Source organism: Panthera pardus, unplaced genomic scaffold (genome assembly GCF_024362965.1).
Source record: "Panthera pardus isolate Hobbes unplaced genomic scaffold, ASM2436296v1 HiC_scaffold_3, whole genome shotgun sequence".
In the NCBI taxonomy this organism is placed as follows: Eukaryota; Metazoa; Chordata; class Mammalia; order Carnivora; family Felidae; genus Panthera; species Panthera pardus.
In genome coordinates this window covers 20,016,142-20,034,956 of record NW_026526876.1, presented here as the reverse complement: position 1 = coordinate 20,034,956, position 18,815 = coordinate 20,016,142, and the positions used below count along the sequence as shown (strand labels likewise).

At 49.8% G+C, this 18,815-nt stretch overlaps 1 long non-coding RNA gene across 1 annotated transcript; it reads left to right on the top strand.

Moving 5' to 3' along the window:
* Positions 1 to 209: 209 nt before the first annotated feature.
* LOC109276999 (uncharacterized) lies at positions 210 to 2,694 on the top strand. The gene is made up of 3 exons (XR_002084933.2): positions 210 to 474; positions 767 to 815; positions 2,151 to 2,694. It is a non-coding gene; the product is annotated as an uncharacterized LOC109276999 (long non-coding RNA).
* Positions 2,695 to 18,815: the final 16,121 nt, after the last annotated feature.

Below are 18,815 nucleotides of genomic sequence, written 5' to 3'. Positions count from 1 at the left end.
GAGCTCAGCTAGAGAAAGACGGCCCCTTCCCCAAACTCCGGCTCAGGCCCCATACCCCTGCCCAAGCAGCTATGGTTTAAAAGCCTCATGAGTCATGGAGGGACTCAGTTTCCCCAGTTGGCTATTTTCTGCAGCCTGCCCCCACCTCCTGGCGGTGTGGCATAAAGGGAAGCTCGCCCTCGTCAACTGTGTGCCCATGGCCAGCAACATCAGACTCCAGGGCTCCCTCCCCGCAGCCTGGTTTTGCAGGAAACCCCTGGTGCCAGGGGGCTTTCAGAGCCCTCCTCGCCGGGGACCACGGCTCCTGCTTCAGTACCTGGGGAGGGAGATCCCCCAGCTTGCCTAATGCTCTGGTCCCTTTCGTTCCAGCCAGGCACCAAGAGGAAAATGCAGCCTCCTTCTGGAAACAAGGGCTCCCTCCCGCAGGCTTTCCCGAGGTCAGGTTCAAAAGGCCCATGTTCACCTGAGTTTTAGGTAACTTACTGGGCAGCCTGAATTATATAGACAAGGTAGGCTCACTTGGCCTTCGGGTGTCTGGATTACCTGAGTATTTGACATGTTTATGAGCAGGGTGGGGAGGGGGACTGAACACTCGCTCAAAGCAAATGCAAAATTCGGACTTTGGGGGCTCTGTGCACCTGTCACGCACCCTTGCTTACCACCGGGATAGAGCATCAGAGAGGCACTGTCACGTGACCACCGAGCAGGCCACAGGGGAGCCCCGGCTCATCCCCGATGCTGGGCCTTGCCTTCGTTTCTCTTTTAGGATCTGCCAAAACCCAAAAGTCACCATCTAAAAACAACTCCAAAGAAAGGTGGGAGAAGAAAGTGGGAAAATCTTTATCATTGATTGTTTATGCCTAAAGAAAGAGAGGAGAGAGAATTCCCCGTGGCCCAGCCAGGGGGTGAAGAGTTAATCCTATAATCTAGTCGGCCAGGGAGCAAGGCAAGGACGAGAGCTACCTTCCAGCTGAAGTGTGCGTGCAGAATGTTTGATGCTCGGCGGGTGGAGCCGAGAAGACGGAGACCATTTGCAAGCATTTATTGAGTGCCCAGGGCATACAGAGCCCTATTCTCAGGATGCAGCGGAATTCTAAAGTTCACAAGATAGGGTGCTCCCCTATCCTCTGGGAATGGACCCTCCCCCAGCCCCCACTTTCAGGTTCTTCTGTGTGCCCACTCCCCCTGCCCTGGTCACTGCTCCCTGCTGGGCTCAGCAAAATACCGGCAAATGCCTGGTGACCTTTTCAGAGTTAGACCAATTACACTCCAGTGAAACAGCTTAAGAATTGCAAAGCAGCACGTGCAAACTCTTCTGGTTGCTTGAGTGAGAGCCAGAGCAACGGCTCTACCGTTGCATATTGGAACGTTGCATACCGCTGCATATTGGAACACCTGGAGAATTTTTTTTTTCACTGCTGGTGCCTGAGTCCTGCCCCCAGAGAGTATGATTTCATTGCTATTGGAGGCAGTGGCATTTTTTAAAGCCCTCCAGGTGACTTAAACATGCAACAGAGTGTGAGACCCACTGAACTGGAGGATTTAGGACTTTTGAGTTGTTTCATGGTGAATCTTTGGGCTGAAATTGATCAAGTTTGCTACTTCGCTAATGGAAGCAAGACACAGATTCTATTGGCTAGATAGGCTGCCATCTTGGAACAAAATAACGATGACAAGTTTTCATATGGATATTATCTTTTTTAAAATGGTTTTAATCTTTATTTATTTCTGAGAGAGAGAGAGAGAGAGAGAGAGAGAGAGAGAGAGAGAGTATGAGCGGGGGAGGAACAAAGAGAGAGGGAGACACAGAATCCCAAGTGGTCTCCAGGCTCCGAACTGTCAGCACAGAGCCCGATGCAGGGCTCAAACTCATGAGCCACGAGATCATGACCTGAGCCGGAGTCGGAGGCTTAACCAACTGACTCACTCAGGCACCCCTCATATGGGTATTGTCTTAATGGATTCTAATGAGAGTTGGTACAATGTGGTGGAATTTGCACAGAATAAAGTCTTCACTAAACTGTCCTTTAGCTGAAGGGGGAGGCAGCAGGAGAAAGTAACTAACATTTCTTGAGTGTCTGTAGCGTGGCAGGAACTGAGCTTGAAAGACTATACTGGTATTTCATTTTTTCTCTCCCACCACGTGCCAGATACGTATCATCCCCGTTTTACAGATGAAGAAACTGAGACTCGAGATCACACCGCTGTTATGTGTGGGGAGACGATATTCCACGGGTCTCTCACATTTCTGTATATCTTGTGAGCCAAGATGCCGACTGCCTTTGCTCTGATCTTTATAAAGATGTTTGCACGGTGAATAGCTTTGGAAGATGTAATGTCCTCCTCGGGGATGAAGGGTAGGCATGCTTACTGTCCATTATAAAAGATTCAGGTCCCTAAGCTCAGGGTTCCCGTCTTGTAACACACCCTTCTCGCGTGCACAGGTATGAGCTGGCCCTCTTTGCAGTGCCTTATGGCAACTGTAGCTTAGAGAGTTGTTGCAAAAACCAGAATGCACTGGCTCCCACTAGCCCTGTGATAAACTGTCTTTTGTCTCCGACCCATGAGACAGGCCAGGCTAACTTGTCACCTTGTGGCGGATTTAGCACCTTCATCAAAACCTGTTTCCCTTTGACATCCATACACTTAGGGGATAGATAAGCAGGAGGTGATATTAAAGCAAAACGAAACCCATACTCTGGATCAATGATTGCTTTTCCTCTAGATATGAAACAATTACACAAATTAGCTCCCCTTCCTTTCTCTGGAAGACAAATAAACAAATTCAATCTGCATCAGGAGTTAAGTGCAAAACTTGGGCACAATATTGTATTCTGCTGGCTCCAAATTCCATTCGATTTTAAGCTCTGCTAAGCTATATCCTCTTTTCTCTCCAGAACATTTCACTTGATCCTACCAAAACAGCCTCCAGGCTTTGATAAGCAAACGCGGGCCCTGCTGGCACCCCAAACCCACTCACCCAGCTCTTATCAGAAGCCCCTTTTACCTACTTATTTTCCAAATTGGAGACAAGTGATCCTTCCTCTAGTGTTAGCACTAATGGTCTGCGTGCTCCTACTTTCTCTTTGAGGTCTGCTTCCTCTCATTACTAATTCCCTTCTCTCCTAAAGAATGAGCATTTAATATGCAGTGATGATTTCCAGTAGCTGGTTCTGTACCGTCTTCAGCTGTTAATTATTATTATTAAAATTATATATAAAAAAAACCCCTAACTACTATGTATATGCCAGGAACTTTTAAAGTGCTTTATAAAGTATCTTAAATCTACTCAAAAAACACTAAACATGAAGTATTTTCACTTGGAGAAGCTGATGCGTCAAGGAGGTTAAATGCCTTGTACGCGGACCTAGTAAGTAGCAGAGTTGGAATCTGGAGCCATGTCTGTCCAGCCTCAAAGGGAATCTTTTCCTTCGACACCCAACTTCTGTGTTTTTTTTTTTTTAACAGCTTTATGGAGATATAATTCACAGAGCATACAATTCAGCCATACACACTGGTTTTAGTATATTCTCAGGTGTGGGCAACCTTCACCGCAGTTAATTTCAGAACTCCTTCATCACCTTCAAAAGACACCCCATGTACTTTAGTAATCCTCTAATCCCCTTCTCCTCCCCCCACCAGCCCTAACCAGCTGCCTTCTAGCAAAGTGTGTCTCTAAAGAAGCCAAGTCCTTTCTTCCATCTGTATGAAATATTGGAGTATGTTTATACACATTTGTAAATTGGTTGCCTCTTTGGTTATTGAGAAGTTGAGAGCTGTGCCCTCCACCCCCCAAAAAAACCTGTGCCTTCTCTCTGGCATTCCCTGGGGTTGGTTATTCTTTCCTCCTTCTGCCCAGAGACCGCTAAGAAGAACACTGAGAGAACCACCAGGAGTCCCAGGAGGCTTTGTTACTCCATTATTGCTGGTTCCAGGAAGTAGGTTTTGGGTCTGGGTTGACAGTAAAAGGGATGGGGACCCCCGAAAACTTCTTGCGGCCTGGGCTTGAGCCTCAGATTTCATGAGCAGAGAATAGCCCTCCTATCTCCTCTTAGGGGCAATTTATCTCCTTTGAGAAGATTAGTCCTTCCAGTGAGGGCTGGCTCCTTATGGAAGTTGACCTTGCCCAAGAAAGGCTTGGCAACATTGATCTAGGGTCAGCCCGACTTTGCAAGGAGTTTGGTATGCATACGTGTTGATTTGGGTTCCCCTGAAGAATTCAAACGCTTGGAGTTTAGTTAGGAAGTACAAACACCACTGGGGGTGGGTGGGGAGGGCGTGGGGAATGGGGTACAAGGAAGGGAAGGTGACCACCAATGCTGTGCTGTCAAACCAGCTACCCCATGGAAGGCTCGCTCTTACTCTCACCGGTAAACTCTAGGAGACACTGGAAAACACCCACGTCAGAGTTATCCCACCTAGGGGGACATGGTCACAGGGTGTTTAAACACCAACTCCCAGAAGTCCTTGGTTAAGGGCTGCTCGCAGAGGGTCTGAATTCCTCATCTCTTCTGGTGTGCTATGCTCATGTGGGCAATGAGCCTTCTGCAGTTCTGGAAAAAGCCCTCAGGCAAAGAAATGCAGATAATGGCAGTAGGAGGCTGAGCAGAGGACATGAAATGATTGAGTGTGAGGATATGGGTGGGCACCCACAGCATCTGCTACAGCCTGACCCTATTTTAAATACTCCTGCCCGTGCAGATACACACACACACACACACACACACACACACACACACACAGTGAGCAGGATGGGAATACGGTCTCAATAGAGCACACTCCTCCATCCCTGGGCTCCATTCTTGCTGACAATAATCAGGGCTCCGCTTTTCAGAGTAATGAGGGACAGTAAGGAGTTTATTAAATGAATTCTACCAGGAGCCAACTGGTAACAGACCTACATCTTTTACCTCTAAAGCTGGAGAAATCCCACCAGGCTTTGCGAAGAGTTTGGAACCCCAGATCATGGTGGGGAGGGAGGGTGGGGGTCACTCCAGGTCAGAAGAAGAAATAAGCTGCATCCCTTTGGGGGGTGCAGACTGAGGGGCCTCGGGTTTGCAAAGCTCATCAGAGAGTCTGGCTTTCAAACTGCAGTCGGACTGGCCCCTCGCTCCACCGCCTATCACAGCCCTCAAGGTTCAAAGGCTGACAGGTAGCTTGGCTGAGCAGAAACACCCATCACCTTCCTTAGTTGATCCTTTTGAAGCTGAGTGAGACTCTTCTCCAAAAAAAGGAAAGGAATTTGGAGTTCCGGGCAGCCCAAGGCCCTGTCTACCTGCTGCTAGTTGTCAGGATATTCATTCACTCACTCAATTATTCATTTGCTCATTCTTTAGCTCATTTATTCATTATCTCCATGGATCAGGGATTGAGGGTACCATGGTATTGTGACACAGGGACGGATGTGCAAACCCTTCCCCTTCTTTCAGACACCCGAGGGTACATGTGAGCATAGTGCAGCCTGGAATGCCCAGCACACCTCCATGGCAGACCCCTTGCTCCCGTTCTGTGCGTGGGGAGGGGAGGGGGATGTGTCCTCTGCGTCAGTAGGCTATGGGCTCCGTTACGAGAAGACACACGGTCCTGTTCACCACCATATCCTCACAAGCCAGCGTTGTCCCTGGCGCATGGGAGACATTCAATAAATATTTGCAAATGAATGGGTGGATGTGTGCCTTTGAGCAAAAGGCAGATACTTGTACATATTTGAATGTATTTCTGTGTCTACATGTTTTGGTGTCGATGTGCATGTTTCTGTGTCTATGCGTCATTGTTTTTATGCTTATATAACTGAGTGTGCACGTGTGCATGTATGTGATTCTTTAATAGACACAGTCTTCCCTTCACAACATTTCAAGAGAATGAACGTTTTCGCTTCCTGGTATCTGACTTCGGAAACCCAATCTGCATTTTCCACACATGTACAGCACCCCAGATTTTCAAATATTTATACTCCTATATTTAAAATCTGTGAGATTTCTCTCTCTCTTTTTCACCCATACGTGCTTGCATTCTGTCTTCCTCCCTCTTTCTCTCCCTCCCAGCCATCAGCCTGCCCTCTCCACCTTATTTCCTCTGTTTTCCCCATATATATGTTGATGAAAATCCCCCGGACTGAGCCACACTATTCACTTCCAAGCTTGGCTCACTGAGGAGCACACATGGGCCACCACTATAACCCTGAGACAAACCCTGAATGGTGAACCCAGCCAGGGAGGAGTACAGAGACTCCAGCTCCTGTCCAAATGTTGGTGGCTCCTGAAAAGGGTCTGCCCTCTGGGGGTGGGAGGCAGTGGCTTCTTTAAGCTTCAGCAGAGCTTCTAAAAAGGAACTAATTGCCCAGGATTTTAGCAAGAAGCGCTGGGTGAATACCAACATTGCCTGGGTTTCTGGAAGCTTAGATCTGATCTTTGGGAGCTTGTGATGTCTTATGGTACTGACCTGGAGGCAGAGGAACACCTCCCCAAATTTTTCCTGGCTGAGATAGTCCATGGCCCCTCTCCATCCTGCAGTGTATACCCAAGTCTGACCAAGAAAGATCTACTGAGTACCAATCGTTAGACCTGATTGATGAGGATCTTGAAAAGCCCTCAACAAAGTGAGGGTTTTTTGACACGGTGTGAAATTCTGATGCTTGGGGATCATTCAACATACTGTTTGGGGTGCCTCAAGATGTGGCCTCTGCCCTCATTTACTATCAGTGGATCAATGACTAAGTAAATCCATTGTTATCAATTCCACATCTGGATATTGTATGGATCTTGCCATTCCAGAGTCAGGTTTGCCAAAACAAAGCCACACACACATACACACATGTGTATATATATGAATGTACGTGCGCGCGTGCATAAACACACACACACACACACACACACGCACACACACCACTCTGTAGAATGGAAAGGGGATGTGAGGAGGGAGCCACAATGGACAAGTTAACAGGAACAGCATATGAGGTCTTCTGTTTGTGCTCCAAATCCACCCCCTACCTTCTGCATCCTGTTCTGGCCCTGGTTGGTTGACCCCACACCCATGGGCTCCCAAGCTCTGTGGCTTCCAGCTGGGTTTAACCAAAGGAGCCCTGGCCACAGATCAAAGGGAGGGAGGAGAGTGAGATCAGGTCTTCATTCCTCTGGCCGCCACCCTGCAGGGTCACCTCAGGGTGGTTGGGTCCCATCGCAAAAGGACATTGCTCCTCTTGGGACATCCTCTTTCACAAGATTTCCCTTCTGGCTTATGGACTGTTCCTTCCCCTAGTGCTCTCAACTTTGGGTGGAAATGTCTCCACGGCTTCCAGCCCTGAGTTACTGGCTCCCATTCACTCTGTCTTTACCTTGGAAAATAGTCCCTTTGCAAGCAAACCCCAAATTATCTAATTTAAATGTGTTTCCAGTTGGAGCTGTAATGAAGACATAACAGGGCAGATTAGGGAACTTTGTTACCTTAGATTGAATTTGGCAAGGGACTTTGTGCCAACCTGCTTATCTTCATTATTGCCAGTGTGTGAGTGAATATAAGAACTCTGCCTCTACCATTTAAAAAAGAGTCTATTTCCTGTTCTCCCTAAAACTGCAGATTTAATAGGTTGCTGGATACACTATAAATCTAGGTTTCTCAATCCAGTAATTGTCCCAGAGAGGTGGACGGGAAATCGACAGGTGTCTCTACTCTTCATCACTTTGACACCATTTTTTATCTTGAGGAGAGATCTGATAAGAAACACCTGAGATTGTTTGCAGCCTTATTGACCTGCCATGACTTCTGACTTCGTGGAAGGAGTTGGTTATTGGCCAACAGTCATGAGATTAATGCAGGTGGCTTGGTAATACTCTATGTGTCAGACACCCAGCAGATCTGGTGATAGTTCTGAGTAATGTGAAACAAGATTGTGCTCTGGTCTCTTCCTTCTGGAAGGACACTTCATGATTTGAAACTCCTTCTGGATTAGCTGGGGGCATGCCCTTCTTGTTATCGAAAATTTTAAAAAAAGGTCAGTAGCTTCCTTTTTCTTATGGTATCACCTTATTGTCACAGGGCAGAAGTGGGGGGCAACCAATCGTAGCTTCTGTTAATGAACTGCTCTCAGCCTGGCTGGCTTAGGAATAACTACTCCAAAACAAAGCAGCTTGTTTTGGACAGATGTGCCCACTACCTGCCCAACACATTGGGTTTATATCCCACCAGTTCCGTATTACAAGTTAATTCCTTTTGTTACGTAGGATGTGTGTTATAACTGCCTGTGGGATTTATAAGCAGCTCCACCCTTGAAATCAGATGCACCACGATCTTCATTGGAGATTTATCTAAGACCATAGTGGGCACCTGATAACGCCTGCTTTGGAAAACAGGCATACCCATATCATCATGTTAAACCTTGGGATCTTGAATGTTCACCTGCCAGGGTGGAGTCAGATTATCGAGCCAGGACAGGATAAGTTATGCTGCTATAGCCAACAATCCTGGAAACCTCAACCACTTCAAACCACCAGGGTTTATGTCTCCCTCAGTTTATACACACATGGAGACAAGCTGGGCCACAGCCCCTCATAGTTACTGCCCCAATCCAGGACCCAGGCTGCCGGAACATCCACTATGCAGAGGGAAAAGAGAACATGACAAGACACATACTCTAAAATGACAAACATCGTTACATTTCACTGACCAACACAAGTCACGTGACAAGACCACATGGGTGGGATATACAATCCCACTGAGTTCCTGGAAGGAGCGAGAGTCTAAATAGTTATGAGTAGCCCCAGTGACTAGAGCACTGAGGGCTTCTTAGGAAAACTCCTGACCTTGCCTAGGGAGTACCTGCCTCTGTAGATATTTCTGTGGGATATTGTCCATTCAGGTGACATTTTTGACCGAAGGCTTTACTTTTCACTAAAGGAGACTGTAGTAGTTAGTGTCTGAGTGCTGCCATAGCAGAGTGCCATAAATTAGATGGCTTAAAACAACAGAAATATATTATCTCACACTTCTGGAGGCCAGAAGTCCAAGATAAAAGTGACAGCAGGTAAGTGCTCCCTCTGAAGCTCCTAGGGGTGAAACTTCCCTTGCCTCTTCCAGCTTCTGGTGGCCCCAGGTGCTCCTTGCCTGAGGCCACATCACTCCACTCTCTGCCCCCATCTTCACATGGCCTCCTCTCTCTGAGTCTGTGTCCAAATGTCCTTCTTACAAGAATACTAGCCATTGGATTACATCCCACACTAATCCAAGATGACCTGATTGTAAGTTAATTGTATCTGCCAAGACCCTATTTCCAATAAGATCATATTCATAAGGTACCAGGGTTAGGACTTCACCATATTCATTTGACCAACACACTTCAACATCATAAAAACCAGGCCTCACATCTAGTTGATTGATTGTTTCAAAACATTAGTACAGGGTCTTGTTTTGTTTTATGGTTGACTGTAAAAAGCATCTGAATCACCCTTATTCGGCCACAGAGAAAATCCACACACCAGAGTCCTGCCCTATTAGAATACAGATGCCCAAACTGTCTGCTGATCAACTTTTAACAAAAGTTGGGCTGGGGAAAACAATATTCGCGAAGACTCATTTTGAACAATGTACGGTTCATTGTCTCGATCACTGGCTTCAGCGTTTTGGGGTTTTGTTTTTGTTTTGTGTTTTAGTTATTGTGTTAACCCTGGCAACCACTTTTCAAATGAATATTAAGGAACTCTCGAGCAACCTCAGATATAAGGCCAGTGAAAGCAGACCTGCCCTGTCGAGGTGGCTGTTGTCCCCATGATAAGGAATTTAAAACCCCTCTGCGATCATCTTCCTCTCCTGGGTCAAGTCATTTTATCTATCTGTCTATCTATATATCTATCTATCTATCTACCTATTTATCTATCTATTGCATGCACCCACAAGTTGAGGAGGGGCAGAGAGAAAAGAGAGAGAGAGAGAGAGAGAGAGAGAGATGCCTAGGTGGCTCAGTCAATTAAGTACCCAACTCTTGATCTCAGCTCAGGTCATGATCTCACACTTTGTGAGATCAAGCCCCATGTCAGGTTCTGCACTGAGCCTCCTTGAGATTCTCAAGTCCTTATATTTAAAGAATGTGATTCTAGGCATGATTCACCTGACATCCCTTCTCTGTGGTGCAACTAGGAGCACCGGGACTTTCCTGCCTCTTTGCTCCTCCTCTCCCAGAGCACCCCACAGCATGGATGTCAGGCTCATACTCTCCCTCTTGCTGTGTCCCCTCTGGTCCCTGATGCTACTGAGTGTGTGTAGACCCCACCTCTCCTCCCTCGACAGTGGGAAGAGCTGACTTTCCAGCCCCAGAGGAAAAAAAAAAGGCAGCGTCGGCTCCACCCTGATGGACCTGTGGTCTAATTAATCAGCTTAAGAAAAAGAGAGGTTCCTCCTGGGTCATCTGGTCTACTCCATTCCTCTGCACTGGGACTGAAGGACATTAACAAAGAACATCATCACTTTGCTTCCTCCTCCCCAGCCATTGTCTTTCTTCCTTGTGCATCTCCTTCCTTGGGGAGTCCTGGACCAGGCAATGGGTCCAGGCACATATGGTTTGTCCTGGTCCCAAGTGCTGGATCTTCTAAGAGCCAGGGTGGGGATCCCAGAGGTCACTGAAAAGACCCCACGGGTTCTCGCAGAATTCTGGGGCTTCAAGGAACAGTTTGAGAATCCCTGGTAGCAATCAGTGTTCATCAACGTTGGCTGTGAATCAGGCACTGCTGGGGAGATTCTGAAGTTTACAGCTCCTGCAATCCCACCGCTACCTTCCAGCCAGAATCCTCAGGGGAGAGGCCCCTCAGCTGCATTACAGGGGATTCTGCTGTCAGTGGATGGAGAACTCTCTAGCCCTGGATGAGATCAGATTATTTCCAGGTGTTGGCTTGTCTGGCCTCCGAACGGTCCCTTGCCCTACATTCGGAGACCATTTAAAAACCACCCACACAGGGGCGCCTGGATGACTCAGTCGGTTGATAGGCTCAGGTCACGATCTTGCGGTCTGTGGGTTCGAGCCCCGCGTTGGGATCCGTGCTGACAGCTCAGAGCCTGGAGCCTGCTTCGGGTTCTGTGTCTCCCCCACCACCCCCCGCTCCTCCCCTGCTCACGCTTTGTCTGTCCGTCTCTCTCTCTCTCAAAACTAACTAAACATTAAAAAAAAAATCCACACAACCTCTGCTACTGAGTTTGTTCTAGAATTGATAGAGCTGGCCATGCCTCTTACTCAACACCCACCATATGAAGATCTGTCCCATTAAAGCTTTATTTTCTTGAAAATGGTGGTATGAAGGACAACGAGCATTTTGTAACTGATCTTTTTGCATCAACTGCTCAGATGGGCAGAATTAAATCTGTGGTTCCATTTTCGTGACGTAGTGTCCCTCTGCCCCCGACCTTAGGTTTCTCTGTTTTCCTCGGTCTCAATGTTTTATTTTTCTACTTCATGGAGTTACGTGTAAGTGCCAGGAATCCTTTGGAAGAGGAAGTGAGTATGAATACCTAAGTCAACAAGCAGAGGTGGTGGATGTGACAGAGGTGATAAAACAGGTGCCTGTGGCTGAAGGACAACAGGTGCGGGGTAGAGGGGGCGCCTGCAGCTTGGGACTTCTCTTACATCCGCCTCCTCAGGGAAGCCTTTCCCGATCGCACCGACCAGACTTACAGTCTCATGATGCGTGATGCTAACTCTTGTTCTTTCTTGAAATGACTGGTTTAACACCAGCCCTCCTCACCAGACTGTGATTTCTACGTGGGCGGGAAAGCACGCGTAGCCTTCTCATGGGTGTGATCTCCGTGCCCAGTACGGGGCCTGCTGCTGAGTGACCATCCGATAAACATTTACCGGATAGGACAACAGAGCTGCAAAGCTCTTCTGCTCAGTGAAATGCACGAGAAAGGCAAACACTGTACGATAAGAGGGTGACTCAGGGCCAGGAAAGGGAAAGGCAGGAAGGAGGGAAGGACAGAACAGGCCGATAAGACAAAATGTGCTCATTCAGCCTCAGAAGGAGGGAGCCGAAAGGCATGGGCACTATCTGAGCGGCTGCTATTGTCCAAGATCTCGGCTAGAGACTTTACAAACAGGATTTCCTGTTATCTTCATAGCATTCTTACGAGGCTGGCCGGTGATGCCCACTTTCCAAGAAGCCTGGAGGCTGGAGGAATCCACAAGGCCTGAAATCCACAAAAGCTGCAAGCAGCTGAGTCTGACCCGAGTCCTGGGATCTGTGGCTTGGCAGCTGAGGGGCTGTCCTCTGCAGCACAATGGCAAACCCCCGGATCCCCTAGTGGCCCTGCCTACCACAGGGCGACTCCTGACTCCGCTCTGTGGTCCCTGTGCACCTGTCCCTGCTCGCAGAGGCTCTCCTCCCACATGGGAGGCTTGGCAGGCAGCTGTGCAGAGGTGAATGAGCAGCAGATCAAATGATGTTCTAACCTTGGCACCCAGACTGAGTGAGGAGGAGCCCTTGGGTCATAACTGGGAGCCAATGAGGCAAGGACACTTCACGCCTCCCCTTGTCAGTGAACGGGGTGATATGGGGGCCCTGGGGATGGCTATGGGGGCGCTCGTCCCAATCCCCCACCTCCTCCCAGAAATGGCCGCATAGGAGCCAGCCAGGCGGAGCTGGAGGGCTCCAGGCTGGGACTGGCCAGGGGCCCAGAGAGGCGGGCACCAGCTGGGGCCCTGATGCGGGAAGGCAGCTGGCGCTATACACACCGGGCCTGGGGGTGGCCCTCTTCCCTCCCAGCTGCAGCGGCTGCTCAGCCAGAAGTTGTCCCTGGTGGATTCTTGCCACTCATACTCCAGTCTCCGTGGGTGGGAGGGAACCGCATCCAGACACTCCAACCCGAGACGAAGGGTAGTGCCAATGTGTGCCCAAAGGCAGAAGGACCTTATTTGCCCACCACGTGTCCTTGGACGCGGGGACTCACGACACTGATCAAGATACATGTGACCCAAAGGCTCAGCCATTGTCCAGAACTTTATTCCCTACGTGAAAACAAAAATGGTAGTGGGAGAGCAGGAGGCTTGGAGAAGTTGCCCAGAATGTAAAGACTTCCAAAGCCCAGAAAGCACCATGTATTTTGAATAACTATCTTAAGTCCGTCGAGGCAGATTCCCCTTCCAGGCTTCGAACCAGCACCTTTGCAGCCAACGTTGTTGACTCAGGAGGGGCCGAGGGTTGATCAGGGGAAAGACAGAGCCGTGTGTGCCTGTGGCCAGAGCTTGCCAACCCTGCTTTCCAGGACTGTCTGAGCCCAGACAGAGGACTCGGGACCTGTTGCACGGAGACTTGTCTTAGCTGATGTCTCTGCATTTGCACTATCTGGCTATCTTAGCTCCACCCATTTGGTTGAATTCCTGGATTACAGCCCTCTCAGCACCTGTCAACAACTCAGCCTTGTTTCTACCCCAAAGCAAGCAGAGCAGCAAATGGATACTTTAGTTTTTTTGTCTGATATAGACAGATTTCAATCTGTATCAAGGAAGCATTTCTCGACAAGGAGGTCCTGAAATGAACAGATAAGAATACCATCACACCTGGGCTCCAGAGATGTTTAAACTCTGAAGGATTTGTCATCATGGCGGGAAAAGAATGGACCCAGATAGATATCCATGCTTCTTCTGGACCCTTAGGTTCTCTAGAGTCTTAGCTAAAAACAAAATGTGGGGGAATATCTTCTTCCAGAGCAATTTTCTTCTTGCCTGATGGGATCAGGGAGGAGACATCTGGCTTGACCAAAAATACTACCCCTTCTATGGGGCCCCTGGGTGGCTCAGTTGGTTGAGCATCCGACCCTTGATTTTGGTTCAGGTCATGATCCTAAGGTCATGGGGTTGAGCCCCACAAAGGGCTATGCACTGAGCATGGAGACTGCCTAAGATTCTCTCTCTCTCTCTCTCTCTCTCTCTCTCTGCCTCTCTCCCCTGAATCAGTGCATACTCTCTCTCTCTAGGAAAGAAAGAGAAGAAAGAAAGAAAGAAAGAAAGAAAGAAAGAAAGAAAGAAAGAGAAAGGAGGAAGGAGGAAGGAGGGGGAAGGGGAAGAGAAGAGAAGAGAAAAGAAAGAAAAAAGGAAAAGAAAAGAAAAACTACACCTTCCAAGGGTACCGTCAACAGGCAATATTCAGGGAGAGGAAGAGAGAGGGTGGGGCAGCAGGGGTGTGTTAACATAGAGCCAAAGATCCACGTGTCCTTATTAGATCAAGAAAACTCAGCTACAATCACCAACCCACCGACTTCCCTATAAATTAACTATGTCACAACATATTCAACACCGCTGCCTATCCCTGAGACTAATCAAAATCAGAAGAACGCTCGGAAGCCATCCTGAGCTGTGACCACTCTCTTGGACTCTGTACTCCCTGTTCCAAGTGGACTTGATGAGCATCTAGGGGGTGCAGCCGTCTCCGGACGCCTGGCTGATCTTTAGGACGTCAGATCTTGAAGGCCATCTGGCCCAACCATCCAGCTCAGGGTGGTTGCACGTCCGTCCACAACATCCCACCATGTGCCTACATATTTCCGGGGAGAGCCAAGGAGATGCTATGAAGATGGTCTGGTTCCTGCCCCCTCAGGAGTCCACAGCCTGGGAAGGGGACAGACTGTACCCAGAACCAACTCAAGAACGAAGACTCAAAAGGCTGCAGACCGTAGGATTCCTACCATATGACTTCTGGAAAAGGCAAAACTATGGAGGAAGTACGAGGGAAACCCATGGTCCCCAGGGGTTCAGGAGCAGGTACAGCACAGGGGACTCTTCAGGGCAGCACAGCTATTCTATATGACGCTGTAATGGTAGATGCATGACATTAGGCATGTGTCCAAAACCATAGAATGCACAGCTCCAAGAAAGAGCCTCAGTGAAAACTATGGACTTTAAGGGATAGTTATGTCCTTTGGCTCATCAGCTAAAACTAACGTGTTGCACTAAGGCCAGGTACTCATCATAGGGGAAAGAGGGGTGGGGTGAGGCGGGGTAGGGAAAAATCTCTGTGCTTTTCCCTCAATTTTTCTGTAACTCTGAAACTGCTCAACTCATAAAATCTATTCATTTTGGGGGGGGGGAAGTGCAAGGGGGAAGTACAAGTTAAAGAACTAATGAGAGGTGTGGAATATTTCTGCAAACTTCCCTGGAAGGGGGTGAGGCGTTAGAAGGGAGAGGGGGAGGATGGAAAGGAGGAGGAAGGTGCGAGACCAGCGCCAGGGGAGAGTAAATGCAGTTTACCAGAATTTCCCAGACGCTGCCCCCAACCCGGCGACAACCTGGGACACAAATCTGCCTCTTTTTTGCACCCGGCAAGGATCTCCTCAGCCCGAGACCCTAGGATTCAACAGAGGGAGAAGAACAGGGAGGGAGTGTGGGGAAACAGCCGGGGGAATGGTGCTCTGTACAGGAGGCACAAACCGCAAGTGCAATTAGTCAAAAAGGAACTTGAAATTAAAAAATGATTCCAAGCCGAGGAGGGGAGTACATAAGTTACTGCAGCCCCAAGACGTTTATGAATAATACAAATGCCGTGAGTTGGTGGAGCCAGAACGCAGTTAATTAATATGTACAGGAGCAGAGATGCACTTGAAAAACAATAGTGCTATTTCCCCCTCGCTAGAAGTAAAAATATTTCCAGAAAGACTGACACGTTTATTATTTTCTCACATAATTACCTTATTGTGGAGCATTTGTAATGGAACACATTAGAGACGCTAAGCACCTGCCTGGCTTCCCTTAATGCGCTTTGGTTCCGTGGGGCTGGGGAAGGAAGGTAGGGGGCGGACTGGCAGGGGAGGGGGGGCGGGCGCAGGGGGCGTCCCGGGAGAGCACTGCAGCTCTACGTACCTGATGTGCTCTCTCTCCTGCCTCCCCAAGCCGAGCCAACCTCCTCCATCCTCCTGCTTCTGTCGCCCGCCGGCCTGAGGTACCCCTTCTGGTAGGTACGTCTGTGAGCTGGTGACAGTTCAAGGGTACCGACTGCACACACAGGGCTGCTGGTGGCCCAGCGAGGCGGGGAGGAGGGGGCCACCGCAGAAGCTGGAGCAGGAGAGGCCAACCCGCGCCGGAGAAGAAGGATGGCTGAGTGAGGGACAGGTGCCGGCCCTACAGCAATGACCCCAAGACCGAGAATAGCCAGGTGGGGAGAAATTTCAGCCTTGCCAGGCCTCTCGGGACTTTTGTGGGGAAGCTGGATGAAAACACTGGCCCCGGGAGTCTGGGACCCAGGGCCCTTTTGGACCAAAGACCAGAAGGCACTTTGCCTCTGTGGATCTCAATATTCTGGCCTGTAAAATGGTGCCGGGGCTGGGCAGCTGGGAGAGCTGGTCGCCGATGTCCCGGCGGCCCCACATCCCCCCCACCAGTTGCTTTAGACCAGAGGCGTGCCTTGTCATCGCAGCCAGGTCTTTCCCTCCGTGGACAAGAATGCCCGCCCCAACAGGTGGATCCCCAAAGGACTCCGGCCCAGGAGAGGAATGCCTGTCTTCTCTCCTCCCCCCGGCTCCCCGCCCCTCCCACCATCACACACACAGTGGAATCCAGAAGCCTCTGTGTGGCCATGTGCACGGAGGGGCATCCCTGACCCTGCCTCCTGCACACTCTCCATCCCGGGCTTCTGGCGGCCCCCCCAGCCGCCCCACCTCTCCTGCTGCTTCTCCTGGCCTCTCCCTCCTGCTCCTCTTCCTCTCTCCACCCCCAGGCACTGGCTCTCTCCAGGATTTTGCCTGTGGCCCTCCTCTTTTCCCATCTCGTGGCTCTCCTGTGGCCGGATGGTACAGACAAATCTCCTATCTGTATTTAAAGTCCAATCCTTCTTTCTGAACCCCAGAATTTGTAAATCCAGATGCCTGTGGGATATCTTTATCTACTTAAAAATCACAGTGTCTCAAATGCAACCCTTTATCTTCCTCCCTCAACCGTCTTCCCTATTCTGTGTTCCAGGGACTGGCATCGCCCTGCTCCTGCAACTCAGAAACCCAAGGGGCTTTCCAGAATCCCTCTTCTCCTTTATCTCTCATGTTCGCCTGGCCATAAAACCGATCCTATACTTTAAATATCCCCAGGGCTCTTTTTCCTCTCCTCACTGCCTCTGCCTTCCTGTCTTGAATGGATCTCCTACCAGCTCACTCTCCCTACGGGGCTGTCCCAGAGGTGGCACATGGGTGGGTGGCAACAGATATTTGCCAAACGAATAAGCCTCATCTGCCTCCGATGATTACATCTTTCTCCTCCTTGAAACCCCAATAACTCCCTGTGACATCTGGGAAAAAGTCCCACCGCTGTCTGGTCCCGTCTTGCATGCCTCTCCTTCCTGCCAGCCCCCTCCCCAGCAGGCACCAGCTCCTGTGGGTCTCCAGTCGTGACCATTCAGCTCCGGCTTCTGTGCCTTGCAAGGCTCTTTCTTTTGCCTGGGACATCATTCAACCACCATCTGGTTAGCGTCCCTCGTACCTTAAGAAGCACTATTCCTGTTATTTTTGTTATGTAATGAATCACCCCCAGCTCAGTCACTGAAAACAACAGCAAACATTTTATCACTACATCTCACCGTTCTGAGCTTGACCGGACTCAGATGGCTGGGTCTCAGTCCTGGTCTCTCACGCGGCTGCAGGCTGGTGATGGCTGGGGCTGGGGTCACCTTGGGAGCTGTCTCACACGTCTGAGGGTTGGTGCTGGGACCTTAGCGAGGGACTGTCGGCCTCTGCATGTGGCCTGGGCTTCCTCCCAACATGGTAGCCAGGCCAGGGAGCAAGCATCCCAAGGGAGAAGGCAGCAGAAGCTTCGCTGGTCTTTCATAACCTAGCCTTGGAAGTCACACAGCATCGCTTCTGCTACCTTCTCCTTGAGGCTGTCACAAGGGCCTGCCCAGTCTCAAGAGAAGGGGACACAGACTCTTCCTCTTTTTTTTTTTTTTTAACTTTTTTTAATGCTTATTTATTTTTGAGAGCGGCAGAATGCAAGCAGGGGAGGGACAGAGAGAGGGGGAGACAGAATCTGAAACAGGCTCCAGGCTCTGAGCTGTCAGCACAGAGCCCGACGTGGGGCTTGAACCCATGAACCAGGAGATCATGACCCGAGCCAAAGTCAGATGCTTTGTTTATATTTTACTTATCTTTGTGTTTGGCACATAGTTAATGTTCGTGAAATGTAAATTAACCCCTGGGTAAGCGGGAGACTGAGCACGATCCTGTCACGCTGTGGAAGGGATGTTCTTCCCGGAGTAGGTGGGGTGCCTTCTGCGATGGCCACTGCCGGGGACAGTGGTCATTTCTCCAGCCGAGGCCGTTTCCCGCCCCTGCACATACATACCCCTGCGACCACCATTCGGAGACAGCCTCCCCCTCTCCCCGACTGACTTCCATGACTTGCCCCGGCCCCTGCGCACAGGTTCAGACACCGGATCCAGAATCTTCCATTCGGGCCCGATACCACCTCCACCTTTTTGTTTCTCTTTTAAAATCTCCAGCAGTGGAATGACACATGGCCGTGGGACAAGTTCATCCCTGAGAAGCTCCCAGGGCTGGTGGAAGGCTGATCATCCTCCCGCCCCCCCAACCCCACCCTCATCGGCCTCCCAGACTCCCAGAGGGCACAAATATCCCTCTGCAGTTCCCGGGGCCATTCCCCAGCTGCCTGGCCCCATCGCTGGGCTTTTGGAGCAATTGTTTGCCGAGCCATTCAGCGGGGCAGCTCCCTCGTGGGCACCCAGCCCTACCGCCTGACAGGCTGTGTGCAGGGGGACAGGCCTGAATGGCTGTAATATGAACCATGAAAGTGGATATTAAAGGCTTTATTACAGGGTGAGGACTGCTAATTGCAATGTTCCTTTCAG